Genomic DNA, 8,587 nt, shown 5'->3' with positions numbered 1-8,587 from the left:
TTCCTCCGCTTTTCCACTCGGAAAAGTCCAAAAACATGGCAATTTCTCGTTTTGATGAGTCTACCACATTTTTCCTCTGCGACTTTTCTCGATTCCTCCGCTTTTCCACTCGGAAAAGTCCAAAAACATGGCAATTTCCCGGGGTCTTGAAAGTCAAGAAAAAATACTCCAATTTAAGAAAGGTGAGGGGACTTACGGTTGAAAAAGTACTGAACTATGAGAGACGAGTAACCACTCAACTGAAATATGCTAATTCCATGTCAAATCGACCGACGGTTGGAATCGACCCCTTTCAATTTGGACGAAATTTGGTCAAAAGTTTTCCTTTATTATAAAGCAAAGATCTGCCTAAGGAAAAAAATAAAAAAATTTTTTTTTGTTATTCAAAATTTAAATTTCACATTTTTCAAGTTTATTTTTTAAATGTCTCGAAAACTATGCTATGAAAAAAATAAATATATTCCGAAAAATAATTTTGAATGAAAAATTTGTAGAATTTTGAATTTAAAAAAATCGTCAATATCGACTATCGACATAAATTTTTGGCTCAATTTTTTTTTATAAAATATCAATAGATCCTGAAATTTCCAGTTGCATTTTTTTTTCAAAAATATGAGTTTTTTTAATCGCGAAGTCAAGTAAAGTTAAGAAAACGTATAGTTTTGTAATTTTGAGCAGGAAAAAGTTTATTTTATGACATAAGAACATAAAAACGTCTGAAATTTCATAACCAAGATAAGTGATTTCAGTTTTCAGAAAACAGCATTTTGATAGATAGGGTCAATCCATGTTCTTGAAGTATAGAAAGAACGTGGCGAAGCTTTATAAGCCCATCGTCTACTGATTCAAAAGGAATACAAATGAATTAGTTAGGCCAAAGGGAGTACGGAGGAATTCGTAATGTCCCTCTGGTGTTATCGCTATTTTCTCAGTTGAATTCAAATGAATTTGATAATAGCTTGAAGCGAGGTCAAGACAAGTAAATAATTTACAATTGACAAGTTTATCAACTAATTCATCAATAATGGGCATTGGAAATTTATCTTTTATAATAATCTTATTGAGAGCAGTGTAATTGACGTTTTTCTCCTCCTTTTTTATCTACCAACTTTTTGTTGTATAAATTTTTTCTGAAACCCCATCGCTGTTGTTGAAACAATTTTTTTTTCAAATATTTCATCAAATTTCATCGGATTTGGAAAAAAACATGTATTGTGTAATGAAATTCCAATCTGTTTGTATTCGACCTAAACGATTTTTGATGTCCCACAATAGCTTTTACGATGACAGTAAGAACAACATAATAAAATAACAATAACTCGAACAACAATATCATTAATAACAAAAAAGATTACTTTAGTTAACTCAGTTGATACTAGAATTGAATTACACCTATTTTATAAAAAAATATAACAAAATTACTAAAAAAATTACATAACCACGTTGGTAAGAGTTGGGCAATGCATCAATCAGAAACGGCAAACATGCATAATCAGAAGATGGCACATTCAAAGAAGAACATTTTTTTTATAGTTTTCGGGATACAATATTGAATTAGCCAGTACATTTTTAAACCTAACTACACATTCAAGCTAATAGATTGGAGCTTCGTTACGTAACCCATGTTTTTTCCAAATTCGATGAAATTTGAATAAAATATTCGTAAAAAAAATTTTTCAACGACAATGGGGTTTCAGAAAAAATGTTATAGAACAAAAAGTTCTTGAAATTCATCAGAGAATACGTCCAAATTTTTTCAGAATTTTTGGAGTGAACGGTCAAATTTGAAAAATATAAAAACGTCTCATTATGTAAAAATTTAAGGGTATTTGTTGCAATTTTAAGGTTTTGTTCTATAAAATTTTTTCGGAAACTACCATTTTCAAGAAAAAAGTTTCTAAAGATTTTGAGTTTTTTTCCTTTGAGCTGGCATTTTGGTCATTAAGATCTCAAAAAAAATTTTTGGATGCATGTATCTTGAACTTTAAGGTATGCCATGATATTTTCACTCCATTTATAAATCCTTACCTGATTTCGATGCGGAAATCCAATTTGAAAAAAAATTTTGGTGAAAAATTCGGACTTTTTGGGAAACCCCATATAGTGACTTCCAGCTGCATTTTCAAGGAATCCGATCACAGATTTTACGTCGGATTTTTAAATTTTTTTATCTTTTTTTGTCATTGCAGTCGTTGAAAAATGAACCAAAAATACGTCCTTCAGACGTTAAGACGGCGATTTCTGCCACCAGGGATTTTTTGGCGCTAGCATCACTTAAAATTATTAAATTGCAATATATCCGCGATAATTTTTAAGATGCAAGCGCACCAAGCGGCGAAAGCAGTAAGCTCCGAGAGAAGGTAATTTTGACATTCCCGTTTGTGTTTACTTCTGTTTACACATTCATTTGAACATTTGTCTTATTTGCTATTATTATTAGTAATTTAGGTTTCAAATATTTCATAAATAAATTTTAAGGCAAGTATTTATGTCTACTTTATTTGTCTCTAGCATTACAATGTAATGTACATTTTATTAAGTTATAACTATGAACTTATCCGTTGTGGAATACATTTCCTATTTACATATATGCTAACGAAAACTCTCGTTGTATATTAGAAGGAGAGGCAGTTTTTAAGGCTGATCATGTGGTACTATATGGGAAAATTGAGCAAAGTTAATTTAAATTTAGAAATTTATATTATGTCTGCAGACTAGTGCCCTTACTTACTAACAACCCTCATGAAATTCAGGGAGTATTATCTATCGGCAATAATATTTTGAAAATTTCTTCAATGGTTTGATGAAAACTTAATTCTGGATTTTTCTTGGACCATGAAGAGCAACCTTGAACTGAACAATAATAGTTTGACAGTTTCTTCTTTCTATCCATAATTGCTGAAATTTTCCTCACACTATTTTCTTAAAATAACAGTGTTCAAAAAACGAACACTAAACACAGTTTTAAATAAAATACAAAACGATATGTCACACACAGAAGAAATGTTTACCTTGTTTCGCTAGTATCACTTGTCACCGCCAGAGGGCGAGCTCTTAGCTGCATTCGCGAATAGCTAGGATAAGAACCTCGCTGTACAGCGGTAGTATAATTTAAAGTCAATATAAGTATGACTTTTGAACAAAAGGTGTCGCAGGCATACCGTGGAATTAATCTCAACACGTAATACATTTATTAGACCGATCAAAATAACTCATTTAGAGGAAAAAAAAGAAAATTGTTACCTAGACTATAGACTTTTATAAACGAAAGAAGGTAACGAAATATAATTAATATTTTTTAATTTTTCAAAAATGTGCTTTTTCGGCTTGCCAGGGCCTATCATAGCAATGTTACCATTATTAACGTTAGATATTTTTGAATACAGCAATACTTTTTTAATTGTTATCATAATGTGATCTACATATACGTTTNATATAACGAAATATAATTAATATTTTTTAATTTTTCAAAAATGTGCTTTTTCGGCTTGCCAGGGCCTATCATAGCAATGTTACCATTATTAACGTTAGATATTTTTGAATACAGCAATACTTTTTTAATTGTTATCATAATGTGATCCACAAATACGTTTGGCTTTGATAGATTAAACGTATACATTTTAAATTTAAAAGCAAATAGGTACCTACCTATTTATTAACAAAAACTACTAAGAGTGTTAATTTAAATGTATTTAACAATTCTATTTGTTCAAACAATCTAAAATTTCAAAATATTGATTGAAGTCATATGTCGCATGACATAACCTATCTTTTATGAATCAAATCTGGGCGGGCTGGCGCAAATAAATGTTCTTTGGGCTGGCGGGTGGCGGGCATAAAGCTCTATGGGCAGGGTTGCCAGATGAATTTTATCTATTGTCGTCACTAGATGGAAATACAGTAGCCAAAAAGTCTGATCGAAATAAAAGTTGTTAAAAAATTAAATTATTTTTATAGAACTAAACATTCTGAAAGAATATTTAAAAATCAGACATAAAAGAGTAACAAAATACAAATTGGACTGCAAAGAAAATATTTCATCGCAGATTCGAATAAGAAATTTTATATTTTATCTTCAAACAAGTGACACTTTATACAAATAATTACTACTGTCGTATAAAAGTATAAAAATCGTTAGTTGCTATGTGAAATTTTGGCAGCCATTAGAGTACGGTGTCATGTCGCCACAATGGCGATAAATCGCTACATTTGGCAACTTTGTCTATGGGGCAGGCGAATAACAATCACGGTCCGTAAAGAGACGGTCGCCGCATAAGTCAATCAGCCAATAAAAAAAACAAATACGTTACCAAATTCCTCAGTTTATCTTCGTTCAACCGTCATCTCTTTCTGACTCATTGCATATCCTATAAGAAAATAAGTAGTCCAAGCATTATAGAGAAATGCTTACAGAAATTATTACCTGGACAAAAAAAATATGACCGTATAGAAAATTAAATTTTAAACTGAGTTTCTTGTTCTTTAAACTCGATCCAATATGGCGAACATGGTTAAAAAAAATCGCAAAGTTGAAAAAAACGGTTTTTCTAAAATAACTAAAAAAATATAGCACGGATTGAAAAATTTTAAATGAGAAAGTTGTAGGTTTTAAAAAGATCTATCGACTGATTTTTTGAAAGTATCGATTGCTTTGTTACTTTTCGAGATATATCGAAAAAACCGTTAAAAATCTTCTCTTTTCTCTTCTTCTATAACTCGTTTACATTTACGTGCCCATATTTGCTATTTACTGCAAGCATAGCCCGCGGCAAGCCAAAAAAGTACATTTTTGAAAAATTTAAAAATATTAATTATTTTTCGAGATATATCGATTTTTTGAAAAAAAGGCGCTCTCGAAAATTGGCTAGATCTTCTCAGCGGATAGCCCTACAGTAACGATTTTCGGTTTATTTTCTTCGTAAAGAGTTATATTATCATGCTGTTAAAAAATGTTGACGATTTTATTAATTTTAAGGATCAAAAAATGACTGAAAAAGTTGCACTTTTTTTGGGTATGTTTTTTTCAAATAACTATTTCAATTTTTATTATTTTTTTGTACTTAATCTGGGGTAGCTAAACACGAATATTATAGCATTTTCGCCTTAGAAGCAAAATAGACCCGTAAATGTTTAGTTTTCTTTCTTTAAAAGTCATTTTCATAAAATAAAAATTGAAATAGTAATTTGAAAAAAACATACCCAAAAAAGTGCAACTTATTCAAAGTCATTTTTTGATCCTTAAAATTAATAAAATCGTCAACATTTTTTAACAGCATGATAATATAACTCTTTACGAAGAAAATAAACCGAAAATCGTTACTGTAGGGCTATCCGCTGAGAAGATCTAGCCAATTTTCGAGAGCGCCTTTTTTTCAAAAAATCGATATATCTCGAAAAATAATTAATATTTTTAAATTTTTCAAAAATGTACTTTTTTGGCTTGCCGCGGGCTATGCTTGCAGTAAATAGCAAATATGGGCACGTAAATGTAAACGAGTTATAGAAGAAGAGAAAAGAGAAGATTTTTAACGGTTTTTTCGATATATCTCGAAAAGTAACAAAGCAATCGATACTTTCAAAAAATCAGTCGATAGATCTTTTTAAAACCTACAACTTTCTCATTTAAAATTTTTCAATACGTGCTATATTTTTTTAGTTATTTTAGAAAAACCGTTTTTTTCAACTTTGCGATTTTTTTAACCATGTTCGCCATATTGGATCGAGTTTAAAGAACAAGAAACTCAATTTAAAATTTAATTTTCTATACGGTCATATTTTTTTTGTTCAGGTAATAATTTCTGCAAATTTAACATTAATCCGTGACAGGATGCTTGGACTAAAGAGGCAAATTTAAAATTGTCACTTTTCTTGTACCACGCTCCTTTTAACATGAAATAATAAATTTAATCAGTTATTATTATGATTAATTAACAGGTAATTTGAGTCTAAAATGTTACAATATTCTCTTTGCCTCCAAAATATAAATTGTGTACAATTTATATGATCATATTGTATCTGCTTTTGTCTTTAAATTTGTTACCTGTTACCTGACCTGTTAAATTTCAAATAACATACCAAAGTACTTTAAATCTTTATAATAGGCTGCAACATAATTTATTTTTGTACGTATCAACTACAGTTATCATATTTATCCTTTTACAGTTGATGTTCCGAATTAAAAAATTCTTAAGTTTTTACAAGTAAACTATATAGGTAGTTTTTAGCCTTGAAACAGTTTTTTTTTCAGTGTTCGGAGTTGAATGGAGGAATAAAATGAAGGGAAGAGGAGGAAAAGTTATTCTCACAGAACTTTTGACATTTAATTTTAAGAAAAATTGTCAATTTTACAAAAATATTAAAATCACATTTCGATAGATACTGAAAATTTCCAGTGGCTTTTCTAACAATCACAACAATTTGTTATACAACAATAACAATAATTTAGTCCTTTTTGAAGTGAATACAATCATTTAAACTAGAAATTTAACATTTAACCTGTTTTCTTTAAGTCTTTTTCTTGATGATAAACTTAATAGCTCTGCTTGAAGATCGCGTTCAAAGTTTGAGTCTTCAAAATAAAATTTTTAAATTGTCTTGGTTAGCACAATAAAAATTATTATTGCAAATTGCAACACTACACCTCACTCCTGACATTTTTACGTGGTAAATTAATGGTTTATATTAAACACTACACCATCAACTTATTAAAAACTATTATCAATAACTAACTAATTACTGCAAAATACTCAAACAACTATGAAAGATTTACTACTTGGAAAAATGCAAAATTGCTAGTTAATCGCATGTAAACAAACATAAATCCTAAATGTTAGAAATCTTGTAACGTAGTATGAGATAAGCCACGCCCATAATCTGTCTATTACTCGACCGTCTTTTTTACGGACAGTGAATAACAATCACATTTTGATTTCAGAATGAAGCGAGGCGAGCGCCATCTGTTACAGAGTGTCCAAAGTTGTAAACGTATTTTATTTTCTAACTGCAATCGGGTGTGTAAATAATTTTCAGTTTTCCATGTCGGTGAATTCTTACGATTTTCAAATATGATGCATTTAAATATTAAACCATTTCTAGACTTGAATTTTGTTAAAGTACCTTCAGAAAACCTCAAATTTCGTAATGACATATTTTAAATAACCGTTTTAATCTAAAAAAAAAAGTTTTTAGCCATAAACAGTTTCTCAAAGAAAATTTTATTTCTCGTAAACTAGCGAATATTTTCTAATCAAATTATGTCATTAGGAGCTCCAACAAATGCTAAACCCTTACAACTTTTCATTTGCAATAAATTTAGTTCCTCTAAATTTATTATCTTTGAAATAATTTGTTGGTGGAGCCATTTAGTTTTCCTCTGTCAGAAGTGGCCGTCTTAACGAGAGGTCTTCATAAGTTTCCCTATTACAGGTAACTATGTTTCAGTTACAGATCTCTTGAATTAATTAAGCTTCTAACAATTAGATGGCGCCATCTGTTAAAGAAAAAAGCACTAACGATTATACGTTTTCTCCTCATATTTTGTCTCCATAAAGGTTGCATCACACTCATAACAACAAATATGCTCTGCTGGTTGCATGTTGAAAACAAAGAGTGTAAATGTATTTTTAAGTAAATAAAGCTTAAGTTTTTAAAGTAAATATAAGTAAAATAAAAGTAAAGATTGGTCAAGGATCTGAATTTTTTCAGTTTTCTAAAACTATTCGAGAAAATTAATAGAAATCTATGAAAATTTTCAAATAATTAGTGCTCATTTAAAGGCAGTTTTGTCTCTTTAAAGAGTTGTTAATTTTTAATGCATTTATCTATAATCCTTCACAAACCTGTGCTCATTAATAGACCTTCTTTTTTCTATTAAGTATTAATAAAATATACAAGTAGAAAACTGACAACTATTAAAATATAGAAAAATGTGTGATTTTTTTATGCAGCCAAGTATACACTAGCATGTATTATGTGTTGCCTACCCAACAGACACCTAAATAAGTTTGGAAAGAAAATATGTAAAATCTCGAAAATTGGTAACACCAGAGAAACTGAATGCAGTTTTGGGTAGGTTAGTTATTATTATTTACCTAAAAATTTTTAAGAAAATCGATGGGTTGTCAAGTTTGACGTTCTAATTCATAGACAATTTTTGAATTTTGAATTATTTTAAATAATAACAGTTTCAGTGTTATTAGTTTTTGTGTTTTTGTCAAAAACGATAAATTTTTTTGAAAATTAACAAGTGCAAGAAAAGTTAAAGAATTAAATTTCCCACAAAATAAAGTAATAATCATAAGTCCACCAACGGGTTAAACAATTCTGTTACATTTTAAGTAATGGTGCATCATCCCTTATCAACCCTTTTGAAATGCTTCAATTGAATTCTACTTTCTGTCAATTAATCCTCTTATACATTCACACCATCCAAATTTGGTTTTTCTAAGTTCAAATAACGAGCGTTCAAATAAAAACGTGGTCGAAGTTGGCTCTGACACATTGGACGTAGGGAGTAGCTTATAGCGACCAACTTAACCTCATTTCTCAACGAGCTGTATAGCAGCTGTCAGTTTCAATAACGTTAATG

This window comes from Anoplophora glabripennis, unplaced genomic scaffold (assembly GCF_000390285.2).
Source record: "Anoplophora glabripennis isolate ALB-LARVAE unplaced genomic scaffold, Agla_2.0 scaffold294, whole genome shotgun sequence".
Lineage (NCBI taxonomy): Eukaryota > Metazoa > Arthropoda > Insecta > Coleoptera > Cerambycidae > Anoplophora > Anoplophora glabripennis.
Note: the sequence above shows the minus strand (reverse complement) of the source record.